General features: G+C 42.6%; 1 non-coding gene across 1 annotated transcript; it reads left to right on the forward strand.

Moving 5' to 3' along the window:
• The first annotated feature begins 11,192 nt into the window (after positions 1–11,192).
• trnat-ugu (transfer RNA threonine (anticodon UGU)) lies at positions 11,193–11,268 on the forward strand. The gene has a single exon. It is a non-coding gene; the product is annotated as a tRNA-Thr (tRNA).
• Positions 11,269–13,172: the final 1,904 nt, after the last annotated feature.

Consider the following 13,172-nt stretch of genomic DNA (forward strand, 5'->3'; position numbering starts at 1 on the left):
ATGTGGAACTATACTTTGAGTACCAGTACTAGATCAATGTGGAGCTTTATACAGGTAGTACCTGTACTAGATAAATGTGTAGCTATAAACAGGGGGTACCAGAATCAGATCAATGTGGAGCTATATACATGGACTACCAGATCAATGTGGAGCTATATACTGGAAGAACCAGTACCATATCAATGTGGAACTGTATACAGAATGTACCAGTACCAGATCAATGTGGAACAATACAAACAGTACCAGTACTAGATCAATGTGGAGCTATGTACAGGGAGTACCAGTACCAGATCAATGTGGAGCTATGTACAGACAGTACCAGTACTAGATCAATGTTGAGCTACATACAAGGAGAACCAGTACCAGATCAATGTGGAGCTTTATACAGGTAGTACATGTACTAGATAAATGTGGAGCTATATACATTAAGCAACAGTACCAGATCAATTTGGAGATAAATACTGGGAGTACCAGTACAAGATCAATGTGGAACTACACAGGGAGTACCAGTACCAGACCAATGTGGAACTACAGTACACATGGAGTACCAGTACCAGACCAATGTGGAACTACAGTACACATGGAGTACCAGTACCAGACCAATGTGGATCTTTACAGGGAGTAACAGTACCAGATCAATGTGGAACTATACTGGGAGTACCAGTACCAGATAAATGTGGAGCTATATACAGGGAGTACCAGTACCATATCAATGTGCAGATGTACAAGGTATTTATGTAGATATGTACACGAAGACAGGATAAAGTTACTAGGCATCGTGATAGATAATAATATGTTATTTGAGGTAAATATTTACATGAAGGTATGGTAAAGTGACTAGGCTTCAGGGTAGATAACAATAAGGTATTTGAGGTAGATATATACATGATGGCAGGGTAAAGTGACTAATCATCAGGATAGATCATGATAAGGTATTTGAGGTAGATATGTACTTAAAGGCATGGTAAAGTGACTAGGCTTCAGGGTAGATAACAATAAGGTATTTGAGGTAGATATGTACATGATGGCAGGGTAAAGTGACTTGGTATCAGGATAGATAATAATAAGGTTTTTGAGTTAGATATGTACTTGAAGGCAGGGTAAAGTGACTAGGCATCAGGATAGATATTAATAAGGTATTTGAGGTAGATACGTACATGAAGGCAGGGTAAAATGACTAGGCATCAGGATAGATAATAATAAGGTATTTGAGGTAGATATGTACATGAAGGCAGGGTAAAGTGACTAGGCATCAGGATAGATATTAATAAGGTATTTGAGGTAGATATGTACATGAAGGCAGGGTAAAGTGACTAGGCATCAGGATAGATATTAATAAGGTATTTGAGGTAGATATGTACATGAAGGCAGGGTAAAGTGACTTGGCTTCAGGGTAGATAGTAATAAGAGTAAAATAAAGATCAGAGGAGCAGCAGCAATTTATCAGTGTAAAAGTGTGTGTGTGTGAATGTGTGTGTGTGTGTAATGTGTACATTTGTGTGTTTGTGTTGTGTCGATATGCGTGTGTGTATATGTTGTGTATTTGATTGTGTGTCGGTTTTGTGTGGGTGTGTCAATGTAGTGTTTGTGAGTGAGTGTGTGTGTACACATTCTAGTGTGTGTGTGTGAGCTCAGTGCAAGACAGAGCCATGCAGATAGTTCAGGCACCATTCATTGACTGTGTAGCAGTCTAGCTATTTAGCAGTCTTATGGCTTGGGGGTAGATGCTGTCTGGGATCCTGTTGGTCCGATAGCCGATGCTCCTGTACCATTTGCCGGATGGTAGCAGAGTTAACAGTCTATGTCCTAGATGGCAGGGAGCTCGGCCCACATGATGTACTGGGCCACCCTCCGTGTGCGCGGTCAAGGGTGGTGCATTTGCCATACCAGGCATTGATGCAGCCAGTCAAGATGCTCTCGATGGTGCAGCTGTAGATCTTTTTGAGGATCCGTAGGCCCATGCGAAATCTTTTCAGCCTCCTAAGAGGGAAGAGACACTGCCGTGCCCTCTTCCTTACTGCGCACGCACACACGCACACACACACACACACACACACACACACACACACACACACACACACACACACACACACACACACACACACACACACACACACACACACACACACAAGGGAAGCTGGTGCTTTACACCTCTTAACTTGCCCTAAGCTTCCTTCATGTGTTATTGTACAGTATCTTCATAGTCTTCATCCTTTCTTTGTTTCTTTATTCTGCATTTGTTCATTGTTCTCTGACACTTCTTTACATGGTGTGGCTTTTTATGGAAGATTGTATTGCTTAATAAACATTAATATCAAATTAGGAACACTGGCATAGAGCATTATGAAACAGCATGATAAACCAATCAACCTTTCTATTTCATTCTGAACATTGTACATTCCCTTCACTGTCTATGCTGTGGAATGAGGTCCTCTTGAAGACGTTCTATATGGGAGATATAATGAAAGTACCATGGAGTGCAGGCGTAAAATTCAAATTATTCAAGAAAATGGGGGTGAAGATAAATGTGTATTAATTAGCCAGTGCAGAGTAAATGAGGTTGGTGCCTTCGGTCTCCTATTAAAGTCTCTCTATAAGGAATATCCTATATACATGGGTGGGAACGAGCTAAGCCCTGGCTCGGCCTCACACGTACTGTATACTAGTATTGCATTTACTTTTTAGATTTTGGTCATTTAATGGAACCTCTAACAGTATCCAGACCAACTTACTGTCAGTGCAGCATATGTTGAGGCTTCCATCCATGGTCTTTTATGACATATGAATTCTATAAAATGAGAGACAAATGTGATGCTGAGTCTGGATGGGTAGAATTACATATTTTTACTCAGCCTGTACGTTGTGTCAATAACATTTTTATTAAAAGAATATGGTATATAGAATATAGAACACTGCATAATAGAATATGGTATATGGAATACGTAACACTGAAGAACAGAAGAGTATATGGAATACGGAACACTGCAGAATAGAATATGGTTTAAGGAATATGGAGCGCTGAAGAACAGAACAGAATATGGTATATGGAATATGGAACACTGCAGAACAGAACAGAATAAGGTATATGGAATATGGAACACTGCAGAACAGAACAGAAAATGGTATATGGAATATGGAACACTGCAGAACAGAACAGAAAATGGTATATGGAATATGGAACGCTGCATAACAGAACAGAATTGGTTAGCTAGCTGTGTTTTAAATTTCATACCATATAGAAGGCCTCAGACCTCCTCTGTTTGGTCTGTAACGTGGTATTGAGTTGGCCTGGTTGGTCTGTAACGTGGTATTGAGTTGGCCTGGTTGGTCTGTAACGTGGTATTGAGTTGGCCTGGTTGGTCTGTAACGTGGTACTGAGTTGGCCTGGTTGGTCTGTAACGTGGTACTGAGTTGGCCTGGTTAGTCTGTAACGTGGTATTGAGTTGGCCTGGTTAGTCTGTAACGTGGTATTGAGTTGGCCTGGTTGGTCTGTAACGTGGTATTGAGTTGGCCTGGTTGGTCTGTAACGTGGTATTGAGTTGGCCTGGTTGGTCTGTAACGTGGTACTGAGTTGGCCTGGTTGGTCTGTAATGTGCACTGGTGTAAAGTACTTCAGTAAAAATATTTTAAAGTAGTACATAAGTCGTTTTTTTGGGGATCTGTACTTTACTTTACTATTTATATTTTTGACAACTTTTACTTTTACTTCACTAAATTCCTAAAAAAAATATTGTACTTTTTACTCCATACGTTTTCCCTGACAACCACAAGTACTTGTTGCATTTTGAATGCTTAGCAGGACAGGAAAATTGTCAAATTCACACACTTATCAAGAGAACATGTGGTCATCCCTACTGCCTCTGGCCTTGCGGACTCACTAAACACAAATGCGTCTTTTGTAAATAATGTCTAAGTGTTGGAGTGTGCCCTTGACTATTCATACATTTTAAAAACCAGAAAATGGTGTCGTCTGCTTTGCTTAATTTAAGGAATTTTAAATGATTTATACTATTTATACTATTAAGTATATTTTAGCAATTACATTTACTTTTGATACTTAAGGATATTTAAAACCAAATACTTTTACATCTTACTCAAGTAGTGTTTTACTGGCCGACTTTCAATTTTACTTGATTAACTTCTATTAAGGTATCTACACTTTTACTCAAGTATGAAAATTGGGTACTTTTTCCTCCACTGGTAACATGGTATTGAGTTGGCCTGGTTGATCCGTAATGTGGTATTGAGTTGGTTAGCTGTAACATTGTATTGAATTGGCCTGGTTGGTCTGTAACGTGGGCTGGGTAGATGGGTGGTGAGTTGGGTAGATGGGTGGTGGGTTGGATAGGTTGGGTGGTGGGTTGCGTTTCTGGGTGAAGGGTTGGGTAGTTTGCCAGCCAGACGTCCATCAAGGTAGCGCCCCAGTGGTTCAACATGGAACTATAATCCCTGGAAGTTCCCCTACGGCTTCCTCCCTCCCTTTCTCCCTCCCTCTGTTGTTACCCAGCCCTCCTCCCTCTGCGACGACAGTTTGGGCCTCGCTGCATGACCCGGGAGCCTGCGGAGAAGGGTCCAGGGAGGGGCTCAAAGCTTCGGGCCACAGGTGAAGTCTGGGCTCAATCTGCATCCACCCCCTCTCCCTCTCACCCTCTCATTCTCCCTCCCTCCATTCCTCCCTCTGTGCCCCCGCCATGCCCAGCAGGCCAATCAAGCCCTATCTCTACGCGGGGGGGTTGAGGAAGGGCAGAGTGGAGGACAGCTCCTGTGGACCTCCTGTCCCTCGTCAAGCCAGGATCTGTGTCACCTCCACATTTAATTACCCCTGTGTTCTTCATTAATTCATACTGCTTCTTCTTTATGCCCTGCAGGATGGAGAGAGGGATGAAGTGAGGGATGGAGAGAGAGAGGGAGGGATGGAGAGAATAGAGAGCAACAGAGAGGCAGGAGAGAGAGATCCCACTCCAATTAACAACAACAACAACAATAAAAGCAGCAACAACAACAACAGCAATAGCAGCAACAACAACAGCAATAACAGTAACAACAACAGCAATAACAGCAACAATAACAGCAGCAACAACAACATCAATAACTGCAACAAAAACAGCAATAACAGGAACAACAACAACGGCAATAACAGCAACAACAACAGCAATAACAGCAACAAAAATGACAGCAATAACAACAGCAACAACAACAACAGCAACAACAACAGCAACAACTACAACAGCAGCAGCAGCAACAACAACAACAGCCACAACAGCAACAACAGCCACAACAGCAACAACAACAGCAACAACTACAACAGCAACAACAGCCACAACAGCAACAACAACAACAACAGCAATAACAGCAACAACATCCACAACAACATCCACAACAACAACAGCAACAACAACAGCAACAACTACAACAGCAGCAGCAGCAACAACAACAGCCACAACAGCAACAACAGCCACAACAGCAACAGCAATAACAGCAACAACAGCAACAACATCCACAACAACAACAACAACAACAATAACAACAGCAACAAGAGCAACAACAACAGCAGCAGCAGCAGCACCAAAACAACAACAGCCACAGCAGCAGCAGCAACAACAGCAACAACAACAACAGCCACAACAACAACAACAACAGCAACAACAACAACAAAAGCCCTAACAGCTATGCTGGAAATGGCTGCTTAGTGACCAGAGTGTCCTTTGGGGCCCCAGACTTGAGTCTCAAGGCCAGTGCAGTCCTCTGAGTGTTTACACACGCCAACATATTGCCAGCCAGCGGTGCTCCAAGCCTCCAGGGCCTTTGGGTGAATATTCAGGCCCAGCCAGGCCTCCTATCCCTGGGTGCAGCGGGCAGACAGGTTCCCCCTGGTCCAGCCGTATGGCCGGAGCACACCTCAGGGCCTCTCTGGTCCACAGGACAGATTGATTTGGGCCACAGAGGTGCGTCTCTCGGATGAAAGTGACCATAATGACATTAGAGACAGAGGGTAGCTACTCAGGTGCTACAGTCACAGGAGACTGGTGCTACGTCTCAAATACCACCCTATTCCCTAATAGTGCCCTAGTTTTGACCAGGGCCCATATTAGATAGGACATAGGGTTCCATTTGGGACGAACAGTGGGATTGACCCAAGCTTCGTACAGAGGGATGTCTGTCTTTGAATATCTATGCAATGGTTTGGGTTTTCTATTAGTGTGATGTTAAAAAAACAGTGTATTATTTGATCTTGCAGTTATTTGTTTAGACAGATACTGCCGACTAGACTTTGTCTGTCCTAAAAAGCATGGCGTGTGGAGGTTTGACTGTGTAGAAGTTTGACTGTGTGGAGGTTGCAGCTGTATGCTGATGTTCTGCAGGTGTGGCCTAGCACTCTTTGAGCCTCTTTGTTCCCCATCTGATCCAAAATGGCTGAACAGAGACCAAAGTTCAACACCCCAACAATCCAGTAACCCAATGGTTGTTCCCCATCTTATCCAAAATGCCTGAACAGAGCCCAACAGCAACAGCCCAGTGACCCAGCAGTCTAGAGCCAAGTGAAGCCCAGTGGCTGCCTCGTCCCAGAGAGCAGAAAGTTAATACTATGGCAGATGTGCCTCCTTCATGCTGCCTCCCGGCCATGCCGCTATGCAACACAACACAACCCCCCCCCCCCTTCTCCTCTGCTATACACAGTGTGCACACCTGCCCACTCTCACCTCTTTCTTTCTCTCACTTGATCAGCATCCCTCTCTCTCTCTCTCTCTCTCTCTCTCTCTCACTCTCTCGATTGTGCAGTCTCTCAGTTCCTCTTTATCCTTTTCTCTCTTCTTTTCTTTTTCTTCTCTGTCTCTCTCTCTCTCTCTCTCTCTCTCTCTCTCTATCTCTCTCATTCCTCACCCTCCATCCCTCTCTCCCCTCCTCTCTAGCCTCCCTTTGGCTCCCCAGGACACTGATGTGTGATGAAAGGTCCCTGGAGTTCACCTGTGGTGAGCTGCGTAACCATGAACATCTCTCCCTCCTTTCCCTCCCTCCTTCCCGTCCTTCCTCACACTTTCCTTCACTCTTCATTATGGTGAACATCTCTCCCCCTCTTCACCTTACTTCCACTCCCCTCTCCTCCCTCCTCTCCTCTTCCTCTCCATCGCTCTGCATAACATTGCACATTTCTCCCCTTCTCCTCCTTCCCCTTCCTCTCCTTCTTCCTCTGCTCATCCCTCACCCTCTCCCTCACTCAGCCGTTGTCACATGATTTGGTGAGATTGACAGCCCCCGCAAAGAGTGAATGGTGGAACAGATGGAATATGAATGGTTCAGTCGTGTATGAAAAAGGTGTCTGGGCTAGAAACTGCTGTAGGGGGAACTTCAATTGCAAGTTAAGTATGGCTAAATCCCTTTGTTTCTCCACCCACTCACTCTCATTGCACACAACTTACCAGTGACTGAAAATAATAAGAGATGCAGTTTTTAAAGAGGTGAATTTTCCATGATGGTTGGTTCTGATTGTGCCTTTCCATATACTGAATGTTTTATTTTTCCAGTGATAGTGGGTGGTATACAAATATTTCAATAGGATTAGTTACACTTAGGTTATCGTGGCCTAAACATATTGGATAGTTGTTGAGATGACGTGAGCTGGCAACCGGAGGGTTGCTGTTATCAACTCCTGGATGCCATTGCCTGTCGATGTGCCCTTGAGCAAGACACTTAACCCCCAACAAAAACTGTATAAATCAAATCAAATGTGGAGGTTGTACTGTACGTGGGTTGGGATAAAGCGGAAGTCATATTTGGTTGGACCTTGTTGTGTACTACTGACGAATAAATCTACATCTTACTTTAAATAATGCTTTTACAGCTGAACCTAATGTTCTCATGCCACTATCCTTCACACAAAAAGCCTTCTCAGAACCCAGTGATTACTCTGTTCCCAGTCAGCATGGCCATCACCCTGAGCCATACCACATAGAGTACAGTAAGCAAATACCAACACAACACCACGCCCCTAAGTACACTGGGATGTTTTGGTACATTCATATTGTAATTCATATTGCAATCCATAATTAATGTTTGCTAAAAGTTAACTTTAGCGACACATTACTTATTACCAGGCCAATGAGGTCATTATGTGTATTCAGACATGAGTTTAACACTGGAACTGACAATGATGTCAAACCCACAGAAATACAAAAAGCTATCCGTCCACATTTAATCCTACCCACTAAAGGGCTTGAATCCACAAGGATCCAAATGGCACACTATTCCCTATATAGTGCAATAGTTTTGACCAGAGCCTTATTGTACCTGGTCAAAAGTAGTGCACTTTTAAGGGAACGGTGTCATTTGGGACACACTGATAGTTCTTGAAACTGGCTCTTTCCCAAGGACATGCTTTCTACTGTAAAGCATCTATCTAAACAAGTGGAGAGCAGTAGGTGGGTACGAGAGGAGGCTCTGTGTGCATCCCAAATTGCATCCAATTCTCTATATGGTGCATTTCTTTAGACCAGAGACCTTCAGGGGATACATGGGCCCTGGTCAAAAGTAGTGCACTATAAAGGCAATAGGGCACAATTTAAGATGGAGCCTCTGACTCTCTCATACAGTCGTCTGGCTGTCACAGAGGGCCTGTTTTTGAATTCCTGATCAAAAGTTGAAGCGGGGAGACCACCACAGAACCATCAGCTACATCCCAACATCTGCTGTCATAGCTCACTGAATTATTTATATGTTGATGCCACTGACTGTGTGTGTGTGTGTGTTTATTTGCATGTTTCTTTTCTTTCTTCCCTAGCTCATACATGTTTGTGATGCCTTGGAAAATAAAATTCTACAATCAACAACAACATGATCTGCCGTTTTGAAGAAGAGTGATCAGCAGGGTGTAAATTGAAATAAGAGCTACACTCTTAGAAAAAACGGTTCCAAAAGGGTTCTTCGGCTGTCCCCATAGGATAACCATTTTTGGTTCCAGGTAGAACCCTTATGGGTTCCATGTAGAACCCTCTGTGGAAAGCGTTTTACTTGGAACCCAAAAGGTTCTACCTAGAACCAAAAAAGGTTCTTCAAAGTGTTCTCCATGGGGACAGCCGAAGAACCCTTTTTAGGTTCTAGATGTATGTACACATTCATGGTTTACTGCTAGGGATTTAAAGTATTGGAAAAATACTTTCCATCTCTCTCTCTCTCTTGTTTCCGATAGCTATGATTTTTCTCATTAGAGTGATTTAGAGAAGAGGAAAATGACATTACGATAATTTCCCTCAACACTGTCAGTGCCTCTATCCAGCAGAGTGATTATTTCAGTGCTATTTTTAATGGCTGTTTAGAAACACTATTCATTTCTAACTGTACTTAGCACAGCAGGGAGAACCATTAGGGCACAGTATTGGTATACTTACGCATCCTGAAATGAGATCATAAAACGAAATCGAGTTAGCAGGCGAAAATGTTTCTTTCATCGCCCTGAAAATGTCTGCAGTGTGTAAAGTCAAGCTAAAATATTGAGGCATGCTGCGAACCAAGCTCTTGTTCTAACAGGGCAGTAGTTTTATATCAAACATGTATCACTTGACAATTTTTGGTATTTTTATATTTTAGTCTGTTTTAGAAGACGCTCTGTTCTAGAGCGACATACAGGAGCAATTAGGGTTAACTTGTTATGGATAGGGGGCAGTATTTTCACGGCCGGATAAAAAACGTACCCGATTTAATCTGATTATTACTCCTGCCCAGAAACTAGAATATGCATATAATTATTAGCTTTGGATAGAAAACACTCCAAAGTTTCTAAAACTGTTTGAATGGTGTCTGTGAGTATAACAGAACTCATATGGCAGGCCAAAACCTGAGAAGATTCCATGCAGGAAGTGCCCTGTCTGACAATTTGTTGTCCTTCTGTTGCATCTCTATCAAAATTACAACATCTGTGCTGTAACGTGACACTTTCTAAGGCTTCCATTGGCTCTCTAAAGCCGCCAGAAAGTGGAATGGGGTGTCTGCTGTCTCTGGGCAAAGTTTAGGAGCAGAGTTTGTAACTGTTAGCCTGGGGACAGTGAGACTGGAGATGCGCTTTCAAGAGACTTCTCCATTTTTTTTCTTTCAGTCTTTGAATGAATACAATGTTGCCCGGTTGGAATATTATCGCTATTTTACGAGAAAAATAGCATAAAAATTTATTTTAAACAGCGTTTGACATGCTTCTAAGTACAGTAATGGAATATTTTTACATTTTTTGTCTTGAAATACGCTCGCGCGTTACCCTTCGGATAGTGACAAAACGGAGGTATTTGGATATAACTATGGATTATTTGGAACCAAAACAACATTTGTTGTTGAAGTAGAAGTCCTGGGAGTGCATTCTGACGAAGAACAGCAAAGGTAATTCAATTTTTCTAATAGTAATTCTGAGTTTAGGTGACCCCGAAGTTGGCGGATGTCAAAATAGCTAGCCGTTATGGCCGAGCTATGTACTCAGAATATTGCAAAATGTGCTTTCGCCAAAAAGCTATTTGAAAATCGGACATAGCGACTGCATAAAGGAGTTCTGTATCTATAATTCTTAAAATAATTGTTATGTACTATATTTTGTCAACGTTTATCATGAGTAATTTAGTAAATTCACTGGAAGTTTTCGGTGGGTATGCTAGTTCTGAACATCACATGCTAATGTAAAAAGCTGTTTTTTGATATAAATATGAACTTGATTGAACAAAACATGCATGTATTGTATAACATAATGTCCTAGGAGTGTCATCTGATGAAGATCATCAAAGGTTAGTGCTGCATTTAGCTGTGGTTTGGGTTTATGTGACATATATGCTTGCTTGGAAAATGGCTGTGTGATTATTTTTGTCTATGTACTCTCCTAACATAATCTAATGTTTTGCTTTCGCTGTAAAGTCTTTTGGAAATTGGACAACATGGTTCGATTCAGGCGAAGTGTATCTATAAAATGGTGTAAAATAGTCCTATGTTTGAGAACTTTGAATTATGACATTTTGTGGTTTTAAATTTGGCGCTCTGATTTTTCACTGGCTGTTGAATAGTGTGGGACGATTTCTCCCCTAGAGATGTTAAAGCCTCTCTTGAAAAATCCAAACCTGGAGACTGAAAATATAAATGATTGTATCCATTTTTGAAGAAGGCTGTAAGGTAATAAAATGTGGAAAAAGTCAAGGGGTCTGAATACGTTCTGAGTGCACTGCACTGGTCCCGTGTGGCTCAGTTGGTAGAGCATGGAGTTTGTAACACCAGGGTTGTGGGTTCGATTCCCACGGGGGACCAGTACGGACAAAAGAATGTATGAAATTTATGCATTCACTACTGTAAGTCGCTCTGGATAAGAGCATCTGCTAAATTACTAAAATGTAAAATGTAAATAAAAAACTATCGGCCTATATCGAATCTCCCATTCCTCTCAAAACATTTTTGAAAAAGCTGTTTTGCATCACCTCACTGCATTCCTGAAGACAAACAATGTATACAAAATGCTTCAGTCTGGTTTTAGACCCAATCACATGTGAAGGTGGTAAATTACCTTTTAATGGCTTCAGACCGAGGCTCTGCATCTGTCCTCATGCTCCTAGACCTTAGTGCTGCTTTTGATACCATCGATCACCGCATTCTTTTGGAGAGATTGGAAACCCAAATTGGTCTACACGGACAAGTTCTGGCCTGGTTTAGATCTTATCTATCGGAAATACATCAATTTGTCTCGGTGGATAGTTTGTCCTCTGACAAATCAACTGTACATTTTGGTGTTCCTCAAGGTTCCGTTTTAGGACCACTATTGTTTTCACTATATATTTTACCTCTTACTGATGTCATTCGGAAACATAATGTTAACTTTCACAGCTATGCGGATTACACACAGCTGTACATTCGATGAAACATGGTGAAGCCCCAAAATTGCCCTCCCTGGAAGCCTGTCTTTCAGACATTAGGAAGTGGATCGCTGCAAATGTTCTACTTTTCAACACGGACAAAACAAAGATGATTGTTCTAGGTCCCAAGAAACAAAGAGATCTTCTGTTGAATCTGACAATTAATCTTGATGGTTGTACAGTCGTCACAAATAAACCTGTGAAGGCCCTCGGCGTTACTCTGGACCCTGATCTCTCTTTTGACGAACATATCAAGACTGTTTCAAGGACAGCTTTTTTCCGTCTACGTAACATTGCAAAAATCAGAGACTTTCTGTCGAAAAATGATGCCGAAAAATGTATCCATGCTTTTGTCACTTCTAGGTTAGACTACTGCAATGCTCTACTTTCCGGCTACCCGGATAAAGCACTAAATAAACTTCAGTTAGTGCTAAACACGGCTGCTAGAATCTTGACTAGAACCCCAAAATTTGATCATATTACTCCAGTGCTAGCCTCTCTACATTGGCTTCCTGTTAAGGGAAGGGTTGATTTCAAGGTTTTACTGCTGACCTACAAAGCATTACATGGGCTTGCTCCTACGTATCTTTCCGATTTGGTCCTGCCATACTTACCTACACGTATGCTATGGTCACAAGACGCAGGCCTCCTAATTGTCCATAGAATTTATAAGCAAACTGCTGGAGGTAGGACTTTCTCCTATAGAGCTCCATTTTTATGGAATAGTCTGGCTACCCATGTGAGAGACGCAGACTTGGTCTCAACCTTTAAGTCTTTATTAAACACTCATATCTTCAGTAGGTCCTATGATTGAGTGTAGTCTGGCCCAGGAGTGTGAAGGTGAACGGAAAGGCACTGGAGCAACGAACCGCCCTTGCTGTCTCTGTCTGGCCGATTCCCCTTTCTCCACTGGGATTCTCTGCCTCTAACCCTATTACAGGGGCTGAATCACTGGCTTACTGGTGCTCTTCCATGCCGCCCCTAGGAGGGGTGAGTCACTTGAGTGGGTTGATTCACTGACGTGATATTCCTGTCCGGGTTGGTGCACTGGATGAGATCTTTGTGTGCTATACTCGGCCTTGTCTCAGGATGGTAAGTTGGTGTTTGAAGATATCCCTCTAGTGGTGTGGGGGCTGTGCTTTGGCAAAGTGGGTGTTGTTATATCCTGCCTGTTTGGCCCTGTCCGGGGGTAACGTCAGCTGGGGCCACAGTGTCTCCCCTGACCCTTCCTGTCTCAGCCTCCAGTATTTATGCTGCAGTAGTTTATTTGTCGGGGGGCTACATGGAGTGGGCCACAGGACCTTC

This window comes from Salmo salar, chromosome 09 (assembly GCF_965601325.2).
Source record: "Salmo salar chromosome 09, fSalSal1, whole genome shotgun sequence".
Lineage (NCBI taxonomy): Eukaryota > Metazoa > Chordata > Actinopteri > Salmoniformes > Salmonidae > Salmo > Salmo salar.